The sequence below is a fragment of the Anopheles coustani genome, chromosome 2 (genome assembly GCF_943734705.1).
Source record: "Anopheles coustani chromosome 2, idAnoCousDA_361_x.2, whole genome shotgun sequence".
Taxonomy (NCBI): Eukaryota; Metazoa; Arthropoda; class Insecta; order Diptera; family Culicidae; genus Anopheles; species Anopheles coustani.
The window spans coordinates 71,452,485-71,468,021 of NC_071289.1; the positions used below are offsets into that span (position 1 = coordinate 71,452,485).

General features: G+C 42.2%; 1 protein-coding gene across 3 annotated transcripts in view; it reads right to left on the reverse strand.

The window, feature by feature from the left end:
• LOC131262074 (myc box-dependent-interacting protein 1) overlaps positions 1-15,537 on the reverse strand; it is a 38,314-nt gene that overhangs the window by 7,461 nt on the left and 15,316 nt on the right. The gene's annotated exons all lie outside the window — the stretch shown is intronic.

A 15,537-nucleotide genomic window follows, 5' to 3' on the forward strand; every position in this document is an offset into this window, starting at 1 on the left:
TTGTCTGTCGGCAAAAATCGCAACGAAACCGGGGGCCCGTGTTCGCGAAAAAGAAACCACGATCCGGCAGGCAGCAGCTTCGACAACGCCGAGTTACGAAGCCGGCATGCCAGCTGTATGTATGTGCGCTGATGAACATATGAAAGAATTTTTCATGAGTGGCCATTTTATGAGCCGCTGAGAAATGGGCCGAGTCGGGGTTTTTCGGCTTCTTCGGGGCATGGGCTCGCTAAATTTAGCCGCCCAAATTAATGGTGGTCCCATATGAATGAGATTCGGTGGTTTTGCACGCCGACGACGACGATCGCAAAAGAGATATCTTGGTAGATCCGGTGGTTTATGTAAAGATTTTTATTTCGTTGGTTTTTTTTATTCTCGAGAGAATGGACGTAGATTTTCGTTTTTTGATGTACCAACCGAAAAATGAATCATACGCATGCCGAGCTGCTGGCTAGTTGGCCAAGTAACGGTAGCCGGCAAAAAAGTTGTCTTAAAATTAATGAGCGATGAAAATAAAACATTTCCTGCTCAACGTGTGCGATTGTGCGTTCAAATTCAACTTTTTCGTCACAAACAAACAATCGAGCGAAGAAGAGTTTTGAGTATGCTTTCTCTCTTTGTACAGCGCTACGATTTTTTAAAGTTAATGATAACATTCATCTTTCAACACAATTATCAAGATAAGTGCTTCAAATATTGGAATAATTAATTTTCATAATATAATTATTGTTTTGACATGGAATATTCGTACATTGATCAAAAATTATCATCAAACAGATGATACAGAGAACTGTAAAGCAATAAAAAAAACAGTTTTCTCTTGTCAAACTGGTTTGTACAAATAAAACACTCTGACTTTACTTGGTTAGTAAATACATTTGTAGTTGTATTTTTTGTATGTGTTTTGATAGACATTAAAAGTAATGATGCCAAAGCTCTGCCGCACGGAATATGAAGCAAGCTAAAACTAAGCACCACGTGACCGTTAGTTTTTTCACTGCTCCACGTGACTTCCTCCAGTCACAGTTCTACGTTAGAAGCTACCACATAGAACGGGTGGATATAAGGTGTGCGGGATGCAAAGACGATAACCAGTTCAGCGTTTCAATGGAACTATCCACGATCAGTCACTGTGAAGGCTTTTAATGGGAAATCTTGTTAAAAGCAAAAAAAATGATACCCTTGGATATCGCACACGTATAAGAAGCTCGTCATTTAAGCGCCACTATCGCTTACTTCCAATGAAAAAACATCTCACAACCGCATCTTGCGGAACAAAGTTTCCGGGGATGAGATTCCCACACACCGTTAGGCGAATGTTTATTTAAGACAGGGGTCGCCAAATAACAGTCCGGCACAAGTGGTTTTCTAACTGGAGAGCTTTTAGTTTTGCTTTAAGAATTGCTATTATGTGTTAATATTTCTACTGCATTTTCTGCTTAAAATAAAGTGTTTAGGTTTTTGGAATAGTTATGTATTTCATGACCATTTTATTTTGGACGCCTCTTCGTCATACTGATCTGGTACATTTTATTAAAACAAAAATGAATTACTTTCTTGAACTCAAATTCTTTGAATTTTAACAGGAATATATTTTCAAAATTAACCATTATTTGTGAATAAATCATCACAAATATGTGTGAATAATAATAACTTTGTACGGAATTTGTAAGCTAATATATTTAAATCCCTTCCAAACATTGCCGACCCCTGGTCGAGGAGAACGAGCTTTTACTTGAAACCCGATGCACCGGTTGCACCATTCAGTCACACAAACACAAAGACGGAGAAGCGGAAATTACAGTGTCATGACCAACAGGACGGTAGAACAAACGACCACCAGCATCGAAGATGACGTTTGAAAAGCTGGTCAAATGATTCTCCAAATCTTTCGAAAATATTCACGTGAGCAACCAACCAGCACGAAATTCTCATCACCACCAAGATGTGAACGAACAAAACAAACTAAGCTCCCACCCCACGTTTACTTTCGCTCGAAAGCATCCGAGAATTCGATGCCGGTGGCGTGCTTCGGTGATCTATACGACCGATGGAAAGTTGGACATTTCGTTAGTAACGCTGCTTTGGGACACAGGTTTCCCCGTTCGCATATGTTTAACGGGAACCGGCACCGGGATGAAGGCACCGGTCGGAAGCAAAAGGTCTCCACGGCAGAGCGAAGGTAGGTCAGGCTTTATCGACTTTTCTGCCGAGGATTAGCGGAAAGAGATATGGATGGGAGATTGGTGGATACGCATTGCATTTTCTCCGACGGTTCCGATCTGCTGATGATGGATTGGATGAATAACATTTGCAAATTTTCTAACCATTTCCTAAAATTGAATAAATCTACCACGCACATGCCTTCGCTTTCCCGAAGTGGATGCTTATATTAACCCATGACGAATATGGAAATTATATACCAATTTACGGTCGTCTCTTATTCGCTGCCTTTTCCTACTTCTCCACCGTTAGCTTCCCCTGTTTTATCAATTCTTTTTCAGATTTGCAGGCTTTAAATTTATCTGCATACCTAATACCAGCGTGGTGGGGCAGTTGTTTACTGCGTACGCCATTTTGCGCGCCCGGCCACCGAATGTGGCGCAGCTGATAACCCACTTATATTTGCGTTCACCTTATTTTCCCGCTCGCTACACTTTCATACGATTTCGGGCCGCCAATTGGGTTTCCAACTTACACACCGCTACCATACTTTACCCTTGTTTGTTTTTTTTTTCCTCCGGTGAGGAATTGTTTGCAGAAACACTGCCGACATAATTACATTTCTACGGCTATATAAACATACATACACACGCACACACACATGCATGGGCGAAGGATTGTTTGCAAGTAAACACCACGACGACCCACATGTCCGCGCGTTCGGTTTGGTTCGATTGTTAGTTACACAACAATCTGCCGGTAGTTTTCTGGCATCACCAAATAGTAATCAGATAAAACAGCTGCCCATCCGTATAATAACTAGAAGCACATATACCATTGTTTTTTTTTACTTTGTTTCACAAAAGCGGAGGCAAAGGCGGAGGTGAGTGATGACAGTTTTGTTTTGGCAAAATGTCTATCCCGACCATGATAGCATGAACATCGATTAGGTACCGCGCTTGCAGGGAAGAGATAAAAACGCAGCGATATCCATCACATCAAATAGATTGCTGAGACAGTTGATAAGATATCGGTTATCCGTGGTGCGATATTTAAATTTACCTTGGCCTTTTATTTCGTACCTTTTCGTGAGGTTTCGTCTTGGTTACAAATAACGTGCATAAACTCTCGTATAAAGCGTAAAGGGCTTAGCGTAAACAATTTCCATATCAATGTAAAAAGAAAGCAATCCAAATCAAATTTTTTTATCATTTTCAAATCATATCACAGATACTACGTGCAAAAGGTGATATTTACAACGGGGCCAAACCGTTCATTCTAGTGTTGTAAATTTGATCGAAAATGAAACAAGTAATCTGATTCTTTGCATCATTATGAAGAAAATAGGTGAAAATAACACTATAATTTTAGTTACATTTTTATTCATTTGATCGTTTTCTCATGATCTATAAAAAAGTCTTATACGAACACGTGGTTTAAAGTTCTAGTTTACAGTTTATAAAACAAGCTAAGTTAATTAATGTAACACAAATACATTTTAGAAAATTTCTACTTCAACCTTTTATAAGTTTATCATTTTTAAATCGCTTATAAAAAAACAGTTATGGGGCTATTTTACTGAAACTTATTATTTTTAATAATTTTGATCTATGTCATCCTACAATACCAAACTCCAATGAGCTTTAAAGCATCTCTCAACCTAAAAAGAGGAAAACAAAAAACCGCGCATTAAAGTGTAATTAACAAACATGTTTTCCCATGCCCGTTAGTTCACCCACATGACCACTAAAAACCGGCTTGTGGCGTCTGTGTAGGAAGCACTGTACATACATACACCGTTCCGTCTCGTCCCGTCTGTTCTGTTTACCCGGTGAGCAAGTAGCGGAACCGTCAAACCGTAACGAACGGTTGCAACAGTTGTGGTTCGATTTTATGACTGCCCGCCATCAAAGAAACCAGTTCAACCGGTGCATCGAGCCCCGCAAGGCAGGGAAAACTATCTCCTATCTGCATGAAATCGAAAGTTCCATTCTGCCATCTACCTCTAAAGAAACTACTCTCGAAAGGCACTTCGAAAACGTATGACGATGAAAATCATGACCATCAGAAAATTGCAACTGCGATTGGTTCGCAGCTGGTCGGTGAAGGATTTTTCGCTTCCGTGTGTGCACGGAAAATGCATTAGGCTTCATCCTCGGCATTTCGCACGCGGCGAGTCGTGCAGGAAGCAAACGTGGTCATTTTTACGCTACTTCCCAATGACACCTTACGCCTCGACCTTACAGGCACGCGAATTGTTTTTCAACCACGCACAATGGTTTATTTTCAATGTCAAGATTTTTCCACTCGTGTGGTTCTGTTTGACAGACACCTCGGTCAAAGGCGTAAAGAATCATGCCCTGACCTAGCAAAAAACCAACCGATTTTCATACGTAAAACACAACGTACTTTGTTGATTTTTTGCTGAGCAAAACACCATTGTTGGGGTTTACATGTTTGCTTTATAATAGTTAGTGCAAGTGCTTCGTAGAGTCACTTTTGGGTTAAATAAATGTGGCGCGAAGAATGTCAACGACATGACTGCATTTTTACTTTCATAATACCATTGTGATGATTCGGCAAGGATATTCAAACAAAGCTCCCAACGGAATAAATGATGATGAAATATGTTGTTTAACACGTTGACTGGCAAGCGTTTGTATACACACATTTTTAATACACTCTTTTTTTATTAAAATGGTTCATATAGAGTATAAAACCGATGGTTTTCTACGGCTAGCTACCCAAAGAATTAGCTATTAATATTACTATAATTTTTATGTAGCATTTTCATTTATTTGTGGTATAAACACTTTTTAGAACTAATGACAACTGGTTATCAAAATTTGAAAGCCATGGCAGTCAACGTGTTAAGAAAATTAAACACACAGTATTTATGAACTAGCTACTAATGGAAAACTATATAAAGCATAAATCAAGTAAGTAGATTCGTGACCAAAGTAGCAAAATTAAATATAATTTCCTTGATTTATAAAAAAACGTCAGGTTCTGCAGAAATCCGTATTTAATTTTAACTCGTGTCTGCTTTTCAGCCCTTATCAGTTGAAGCCATGAGTAAAACAAAAATATTTTCAATGGCTGTCTTTCCCTTCGAAGTTGAAATTCTGTCACTGGGCGCTTGTTTTTACAAAGAAATAATCACAGCATTCGCCGGCGCATGCAGTTCCCGTTCGTGGACAAGGAATGTGAAAAATGTAAACTGTCCGTTCGGTTTTGCCTCCCCGAAGAAAGGTGGGACATAACTGCAAAACATAAACAAAAAGGAGATATCTACCCCGTATGCAGCGGATCAACAAGTACGTTTAACGACCCTTCGACCGTTCGTCGGTGACGGATTAATTAAGACAGAGTGCAGCGGCGGCCATAGTAAAAGCTGGCGGGTAAAGCGCCAAACAACGTCAACAAACGTAGTTTGCCGCCATTGGGGCAAAGAAAAGTTTGTAGTCAAAAAACAAAAAAGCCTTGAACCAACGACGTTCGACCAACGAACGAGGAGGCCGGCGAAGAAAGTTTGCCGTTTTGCGTGTGTACGTTGGCAAAGCCCTCTTCGGGACGCGTCGATAAGGGTTAGGTGAACAGGTTCGCCCCGTGGGGACACCCGCGGGAAGAGCCGGCCAACAGGAGAAAGTTTCCTCGCTAAACAGGCTCTCTGAATGGTTAGCCGTTTGCTGAAGGTGCGAGTCTCCCGACCTCAACCTCGCTGGGTTCCCGACGTTTTTGGCTCGCGTCAACACCGCGTCACGGTCAGGGGGATTTCTTTCCCTATTAGGACGAACGATGGTGGGTCTGCACCTTCCCCCTGCAGCCACTGCGCCTTTCCGACGACGGTTTCCATTTCATCCGAGGTGAAAGACCGCCCCGAAGACCCGAAATGGCACTGGCCGGAGCAAAGGCGGCTTGCTTGTTGGTTGGAGCCCTCCGGTACTGGAAACCGGCCTTTTCTGGAGACCTGCGTTTATTCCTTTTTCTACGCTCGAACCCGAACCCGAACCCGATTCGGCCGTAAACAGGTTTTTCTCGCTGCTTTTTTTTACCACTTGTATTTCGACCGGCCGGCGTTAACGACATTTCGATCTCGAGAAAATGGGATGTGTCCCATCGGATTGGAGAAAGGCACGAAGAAATATCTCCATACGGGATGAGTCGCTTCGGACAAGTTGTGCTGCGGTCTCGAAGTGGTCAGCGAACTCGCGAACGAGCGGTTCTTCGGTGTATGGCAGAAATTCCAATCCCCGAATCTGTTTCCGACAATCAGATACAATCAGCTGCGAGATGGGAAAAGTTTTGGAAAGATGGCTCAAAACTGACTGACATTTGTTTTGAGCAATATTCTATCAAAGGTTCAGAAAGTTGCAATGCTTCGAAATGTTTAAATTCGAAATGGTATCTTAAGTCGCGCGAAAAGGAATCAACACAGGCAGGAGATAGTAGAAAGCGAAAGACCGTGGAACAACATTCCACCGTTCACGATTTCTCCTCCGAAGGATACAAGGTTGCGCCACCGCCATTGCCACCGGTTTATGATCACGGGTTTTTATATCTTGCCCCCGGGAAGTGTCAAAACTGATGTTCAGTGCTCCAGAAAACACACTATGACGTCATATACGTGTTGGGAAACTCGGGAGCGAGAGTCCATCGGAGGCAAACTTCTAGCGCAATGTTGTACACACAACCGGGAAGTTAGGAAACGGTTGGTGCCGTAAATGGTTTATTTGTTTACTTTAAATTTAAGCACTGCAACGCAATGGGGGAACGAATGGGCGCTGGTAGGGAATGTTTTATTCGTCTTAAACTCAAACCAGATCAAAAGAGGTTTTAGACACTGACGACATTTAGAGTTATGTGCCTTGCTTTTTTCCCCCATTCAATAGCAAATGCCTCTCTGCTGCACCTGATTTCTGCTCTCTACGATTAAAGATAAATCTTAAACAGTGCGCCCGCGATTTCTACCGGGTATTGCCGCAACTTCGATTGGTTATTTTTCCATTTTTTTTTCCGCGGAAACCATTTCCGCGGATTTTGCGGCCCGAGATTGTAAAGTGATAAAACGTTGCACACGATTTTATCACGCCGATCTGGCATTTTACGACAAATCACTGCGCACGCTAGTTTGGCATGCTGCTATTTTGCTACGATTTCCGCCCACCGACCGAACCGAGGCCGGCTTCCTCTCTGCAATAAAAATGCTAGAGGATGACTTTTTTTCTGTGTGCCGTTGTTTTTTGTTATGTTTATGTCCTAACGCCAGTCCACACTCAGACGCCTTTGGTCGATTACGAGCTAAGCTCACTTGAGAAAGTGAATGTTTTATAATCTGAACCCATCCGGTGGTTTTTCTCTCCCCCCCTCTCCCACCGACCGGTTATTGGAGAGAAAATAAGTATCGTATCGCTTTCGATGAAAATCAACAATTCGCACAAAAATGGCACCATTGTGGGCAACGTGATTCGCGATCGAACGAATGCGAGGTAAACATACTGTTTCCAGTAGGAGTTCCCCGAGAGGGAAAAATGAACTTCCGATAGATATTGGAAATGATAAACATATTTTTGTTGTTCAAGTTCGAATATCATTGCATCCAGCGTTTTCACTGGAATTGAAGATGAAAAATGCTGAAATTATGATTTGGAATACGAGGAACTAATTGTAAATATCAAATGACAAACTCACAGCATAGATAATCCAATTCTCGTAAGCATAGCAATTAAACATAAAATAAGCAACAATGATTGGAAGTTGGCTTTTTACAGGATAGTTTTTTACCCGGACGATAAACGGAAGGAACGTGATGGTTTAAATGTTATTTTCAACGCTTGTGCTAACATGAGCAGAAAGTTAATTAAAAGTGTTCTCCCTATGTGAAACATTCCTCGTAAAATTATGACGCTTATGTTTGCATCTACAGTAATAAATGTATTTGTTTATTTATTTCTCACTCTTGAGTACATTTGTAGTAACTGAAATATGTCTTAACATATTTTTTATTCTTTTCCATTTTTAACACCGTTCACGTAGGTTTGTTATGAGATTACTTACATTTAAACAAGTTTAATTTAAACCCCAGATGGTCTGTACGAAACCTCTTGTGCGAAAGTAAACTCGCTGTGTTATACATTCCTTGTAAAATTATGACGCTTCTTGTGTTTGCATCTACAGTAATGAATGTTTTTGCTTATTTATTTCTCACTCTTGAGTAGATTTGTAGCAACTGAAACATGAGTTAACATATTTTTTATTCTTTACCATTTTTAACACCGCTCACGTAGGTTTGTTATGAGATTACTTACATTTAAACAAATTTGGTTTAAACTAATTAAACCCCCAGATGATCTTTATCAAGCCCCTCGTGTGAAAGCCAAACCCGAATAAGCTGGATCGGTTTTCCGTAACTCACGTCATCTCTGCGGGCCCCATATCTCCATTTCATGGGCACTATTGGTTTATTTATGTTTGCCACATTCAATATAATCAACGAAACGGGGGAGAAATACATGCAATCGAGGAAGTGGAAGGAAACATTTTTGGCTATGGTCAAATATTAAAAACCTGTCCAATACACAGGGGTTTTTTTTTTTTGCCGGTTTGTACCGAACGTAAGAAATTCGACGGGAAAGGCGCGTGAAGAAGGAAATAAACCTAAAACCACCAACTCGTCGATAGGCTCACTGTTTCGTTTTGTGATCGCGAATCATTTCGTGCAGCTTCTCATAACTTATGTGTGTGTGTGTAGGTTTAAAAGAAAATTGTTCGCAGTTTCAAAAAGGTGGATAACTAAACGAAGATAAAAGCAAACGCCAAGCACCGCAACGCAAAAGGTTTCAAAAACAGCAGGGTGAGTGAAAGTTGAACGGAAACGTTTGTTTTCGTGTGTTTTTTGAGCATCGAAATTGTTATGAAAAGCTGTGGAAACACAGTTTTCAAACGGGCGAACGCCGGTGCTATTTTTGGGAGGCTACGGATCGTATTTATCCGCCCATGAGTGGGTGTTGCCCTTTCCAGCTACCCTTCCATGGAATCTCTCCCGCAGCGCGCTTTCTTCCTCCTTCTCTGCATTCTTTATTTCTTCTAAAGACGCCAAATTAACCAGGTGAAGCTGATCGGTGCGCTTCAGGTAGCCGCGTTTCAGTCCAAAAGTGCATCGTCACGGCCTAACCTTGAGAGTGAAATCCGGAATCCACCCGCGTCTGAAGATATGGCGGGGAAAAAAAAGGGTCTACCGCTATGGTCTGGTAAATACTGTGTCTCGTCGTTCGGCATTTGGCGCACGTGGACCACCACTTCCTGCCCCTATTGGCCAACCCCGCCTGCGCTGTTCGGCAGCTACAGCTCGCCCTTCTCTCACGCCCCCAGCGTTATTATTGTTGTGGTCCGGGTTCGGGGGTACGTACCTTGGAGGCCCAAGTGCAGCTAAAACTGAAAAGAGCGGCATAAATGTTCCCGATGAGAAGGTGCGCACCGGTTCCCACCGGTTTGAAGGGGGAGGCTCATCGCGCTTTGCCGAAAGCTCCCCGGGTGCGCCGGGAGGGCGGATGATGCTCAACCACCGGAACATGGTAAACAAACCGAACGGAAAAAAAAGGTTTACGAACGCCGCCCGGCGGTTTCTCCGTGGCGTCGGGCGAAAGCGTAAGATGGAAAATGGAAGATGAACTCAAACGCCGTTAGGCTTATGCCTGCCCATCGGCGCGACTGCCCAGTGAGCATTATGGGAAAATTACACATCATAAGGCAGGTTGGTTGATTGTTTCCGAACGATTATCTTTAAATTTAATGTTCCAAATCGAAGCTTTTACGAACCGGGTTTTGAAGTATCCATTTCAACCCGGGCGGTATCGGTAGGGCACCGTCTGAAACTCGAACTAACAGCAATATCGCACGCATTTTGTGTGAGCGTATATTTAAAATTAAATTGTTTACACGATTTATGTGATGTTTCAAAATATAAAAAAGAAAGATGTCGTACACATGAATATATAAGCGATTCAGTTCAGATCGCTTCTAAAAACAAAAATGTATGCTTCAAACTCCATGCAAACAATTCGCTGACTCAGTATTTTCATTATCTAAATGCCGGAACGGATGAAAGAATTCGCAATAGGAAACATGTTGTCCAAGATACGACAACAAGAAGGACAGTACAAGAATGTGACAGGGGTTGGTGAAATAGTTGACAACTTTATCCGATGATTCAGCACCACCATTGGCAAGTGGTGAAAGTACAAGAGCATGACACAAGCAGGAAAAAGGTTGCGTACAAAGTTTTATCACATCGGATAGTTTTCGTTGATAGGGAAAATATTTGGGCAACAAACTTAAACTCCTAACACGAAACACGGCACTTTCGATGTTGGTGAATATTCGGAGTTTCTTAAGTCTCTCTCATCTTTTATCCTAACATTCGGAATACTTTCGCGAGGATACCACATTATTTCCAACCCTTCTCTAAACAACAAAAATCTCCAAACATGTAATATAAAAGGTCTTGTGTATGGATTAATTATTTATATGTATTTTCATATTGTAGTAAAAATATAATAAAATCTAAAAAAATATACTAAAACAATAAAGACACAACCGATTCGAACGAAAAGAGACATACTTCATTAACAAAAACGTTATAACTTGCATAAAATAACGACAAAAAAATATTTCAACTAGTTTATGTCAAATAGTTTTACTGTTCACAATTATTTTACTTTCTTGCTCCTGTTTATTTATAATTTGCAGAAACATCACATTGATAAAGCCACAATCGACGAAAAGTGCTTTAAAAATTCGTACTTTTCTGTACATGTTCCCTTGGGCCTCTCGAAAAGACATGACCTCCTCCGCTCCGTTCTGGTGACACACTTCAGTGCAAGATCTAGATTAACGGAGGGGTTCTTGACATCCACTCGCCACGACCATCCGACTCACGAAGGAGAGAGTTGCGTGTGACCCGAGGAGAAAGGTGAAAACTGCATCGAAGCTAAAAAAGCCCGCTGCACGCGAGCATAACACAATGGAATGGTAAGGGTTGTTCCGTTGGGTTTGGCATCGTCTTCGTAGCACCTTGCGTTCACGAAACATTCTTTCGTTTCCATCGCGTGTGGAAAAAGGACGACCGGTTGGAAGTCGGAGGATTGGTGGTGGTGTTCGAAAAACAATTGGTAGCAACATTTTTGCGAACGAAGGGTTTTTGATTAGCAAACAAATGCAGCCGGTTTCGTTTGATGTGTCACAAAAAAGTTGAAGGCGACGTTGAAGCACATCTTCCCCGCCCCCGGCGCCGGGTAGGGTGAGACAGTGGAGTGGAGGGGTTGAAAGCTTGAAATACTTTAAACTTTACCATCCAAACCATACCGGGTCTGGGATCGCGCCGGAGCAGCCAGTAGGAGTTGAGCGCGAAACAAACGACCCAAATTAGAACGTGGGAGAACCGGGTGACCCTGGCGCGGGTGCTTACGCGATAGGCAGCAATGGCAGCGCGGCTCGGGTCACCCTACAACCCACCGTAGGATTCAAGTGGCTGGCGCCAAGTCGAACGAAACTCCCACCATGCGATCGGAGCACAGACAAAAAACGCATTCCTTCATCTCACGACTAACCTTGCCGTGTATGTTGCACACAGGTTGTGGGGAGTCGATTGCATTCCATTCGGCATTTTTTTTTGTCTTGACAAACGCGTCGTGCAGAAAAAAAGGTGCAGGCAGCCTGAGATTCCATCGCAAACCAGAAACTAGACACTCAAACAAAGATTGTTTCCTGCTGTAACTACTTCTCGAAATGATAGATTAGAAGTATGCTAATACCTGTGCGACTTCTTGTACGTAGGTCTAAATATTACTATACTTATGAGTGTGTAATTCATAAAGTTTGTTTTTGTTCGTTGGTTAATGCATTTCATTGAAAAGAAATCCAGAATTTTATGTAACCAAAATTTAACTTCAAATGTTTATTACATCCTGAATCAAAAACTAAAAAATATGGCTGACGGACAATTAATCCAATTATACTGAAAAGCTTTTTTTATAAATTCTTCCAAGCTTCATATACCTAAGAAATCATGGAACTTCAAAGATACATGAACCTGCCGGTCATTGAAAAACGAAACCGAATCTTTACGGACCTTCAGAGATTCATGAACCCTAACCAAAGTTTCCGATTTACTGATACCACATAAAGATTCATTTTGACTCATGCATCATAATCGGAATTTTCTGAAATTCAAATTCGATTTGTTTAGTTTTCAAATATTAGTTTAGACCGTTACATACTCCAATACGTTACGTTACGTCATATACTTTGATTATTTTTGTAGAAGGCTAGAACCAGTTGACTCCAGAAGACTCTCTTCAGAGAAGATTTTCTAAACTCCAAACAATGTCCTTGAGCGGTCTTGACTACAAAGATGCTTTAGTGCTTCGTTCAATAGTCTGAAGATTTGAAGACCTTGTCACTCTTTGACTCATTTGTCGTCTCCCCTTACTCCTTCAATCTAATTTAGTACACACAGCTATCGGTTTTAAGTACATTCTTGATTTGCAACAATGTTCCCTCGGGTTGTCCTAATTCCTGCTGTATCTTCCAATCGAATTGGTTTTGAGCATCAACGCAGTTTCGTTCGTGCCATAGTATCGACTTTAATTTTAGCACATTCAACACTAATACCACATTCAAATACCGTAGACCGACTCCACTTCGTATTCTCGTAAGTATTCCCCTCGGACTGTAAACGACAGAACTGACAGAAGAAGCCACCGGGGTTCCCGCCCGTCTGTGCAGTGCGCCTCTCGAAATAGAACGGTTTGGTGTCTTCATCTACCAACCGGCAGAAGGATGTGTGCCGTAAATTGGTATGCCGAAGGTTACCACCATTCCTCCCACTTCCGCCGAACACCGCACCGGTGTATGTCGTGAGTTAGACCAACCTAAGTCCTATCCCTAGCTTCCATTCGGTCCCTCTGTCGAAGGGGGGACGTGCACGTGACTTTAGCTCGAAAACGGCGGGGACTGTGCGTCGAAAAGTGGCTGGGTGGCCCAGTACCCCCCCACCCACACACACACACAACCCGCGGCTACCATTTGGCGGTAGAGCTTCAGCTGTAGTTTCCTTGCGGCACGCAGTTCGAGGCACTCCATCCGAGCACATTAGCACTGGCTTTCTAATCTAATTTAGTGTCGAACTGAAACTGCAACTCCGCTGCGCTCAGGGGAACTGTTTGCGTGGATTTGGGGAGGTGTAATTATCTTCGAGTGGCGGCGGTGTGGCTTTTCGGGGTTATCCGGGGAATGCAGAGGCGGAAAGGTGCATGTTTAGCCGTTTGGGTTTTTTATGTCTTTCGTACGCAGTGAGTACTCCAATCTTAAGCCGCGGATTTCAGTCCACCGCCAAGGATTTGAAGAGGTCCATTACTCGACCATTTCATTGCAACCAGCTGTGCGGGATTAACTGCTGAAACCTTCAGCCGAGTACCTAGAAGTAGTTAAGCTGGATATTGGAAAACTAAAAGAGCCAAACGCTACTTTTCGAAAAGTATGTTTTGGATTGATTCCGTTTTGGGTTGCCCATTTTCCCAAGAATAACAACTTGAGTTGAAAAATCAAGCAAAACAATTAAGCCCCACCTGGGAAAGGTATCGATATTGAAATTAGTTCCGGTGCGTTGTGTAGCAACTTTCCCATGATGCAAACTAGAGACCTTCCTTCTCTTCCTTCTCCCTCCATCACTGCAGCCCCCTCGTAATGTGGAGTGTGACTTGCGGAATCCCTCGCTTCCCTCAAGGTGGTAATCCGAAATAAACCGAGCTTATTAGAAATTAAACTCCATTTCAATCTCTCTCTCTCGAAGGGTTGGTTCCTTCCTGCCTTCGGAAGAGGCAGCCCATCATTAGTCCACCGAAAAGCGGTCCGGCAAGATTACGTTACCCATTTCCTTGATCGTGTCTTTTTTTCTTTCTCTCCCCATCCAACGGCTCAACGTTGGCAAACGAAAGTACGCGAATTCGGACCGAACCACATGGACCCACATCTAGTTGCATACAAATGAGCAATTTTCCGAATGCGCGGCATCACAGTTCCGGACCGGTTCAGGTGCACATCACCCTGAGTTAAACTATCTTGATCCGGAAATGAAACTCGGTGACTCGGAGCGATCGTTCTGCGCCTCATGGTCGACCATGTGCTGGTGACGCGATTTGCAATGTATCTACGATCGAGTGGTTCGGTCATCGGCAGTTAGAAAGGCGTTGGAGTGTTGAACCTACACCCTCGGACCTTCTCCACTCCAATGTTTGCACTCTTCACACTTTGTTTTTGGCTTCATGGATCGTTAACTTTCGCTTTGGAAAGGGCGAGCAGCTGCCAACGTAGTTAAGCAAATGCAAATGCACGAGCAATTTGAATTAGTTCGTAATGTGACAGTTCAGTTTCAGTGACTCATGAATTCATTATAAAGTACTCCACGATATTTTGCCTTCTGATAGGAAACAAAAATAAGATATACAGATATACTATCCATTCAGTTTTGAATTTCGGTGGTGCTATTTGAAAATATAAAAAAGGTAGAAATCTACTTAAAATATTCAAAAAGATGGCAACCATGATAAGTTATATTCTCAGAGGTCGAGGGTTTTAATTTTCAAACACTATATTTATTTTTTTTTAAATATTAGTTTACCAATAGAATAAAATTTTATAAGGGACATACACAGGGAATTAAATTCAAAAACAAGCCTAAAGTTAGACATGGTTTTTTTCAAAAAATTAATATTCGACAAGATTGTTTAAAACATAAAATAAGATGAAATATATATCCAGCACAAATAACTTTTAGCTTTAATAAAAATACTTATAACGATTGAATATCCATTTAAAATTTTTCGTTTAACAATATATTTAACTTTCACAGCATTGCCTAATGTTTGACGAACTCTTATCTGAGGTAACAAGAACTGAAGCAATTACGCTGAGCAGATCGACATTTTCAACTACACCTGCCAGCCTTTCACCCTGCCATGTTACCCCATACACACCATTAAAACTCCGATTTGCCAATCGTTATTATCACTGTGAGCCGTCTAAAAAAAACAAGCCAATGTAAATGAAAAACAATCAACCACCCGCATTCTAACCCCAATGTGCAATTTCCGCTGCCGCCGAAGATCGAGACCGTCGAGATCACCAGGTGTATCGACCGCCCGGCAAACTTCACGGACGACTGAGCGGCAGATCGTGCCTCGAGCATCAGACTGCACCGACCACGTCGTGATGGATGTTGTCTGCGAGCGTTGGCACTTTTGGCACTTTCGACCGATCCGGCGGGCCAGAGATCGATCTGCGTGGCCCTCCGTCAACTCAGCCCGCCATCGCGCA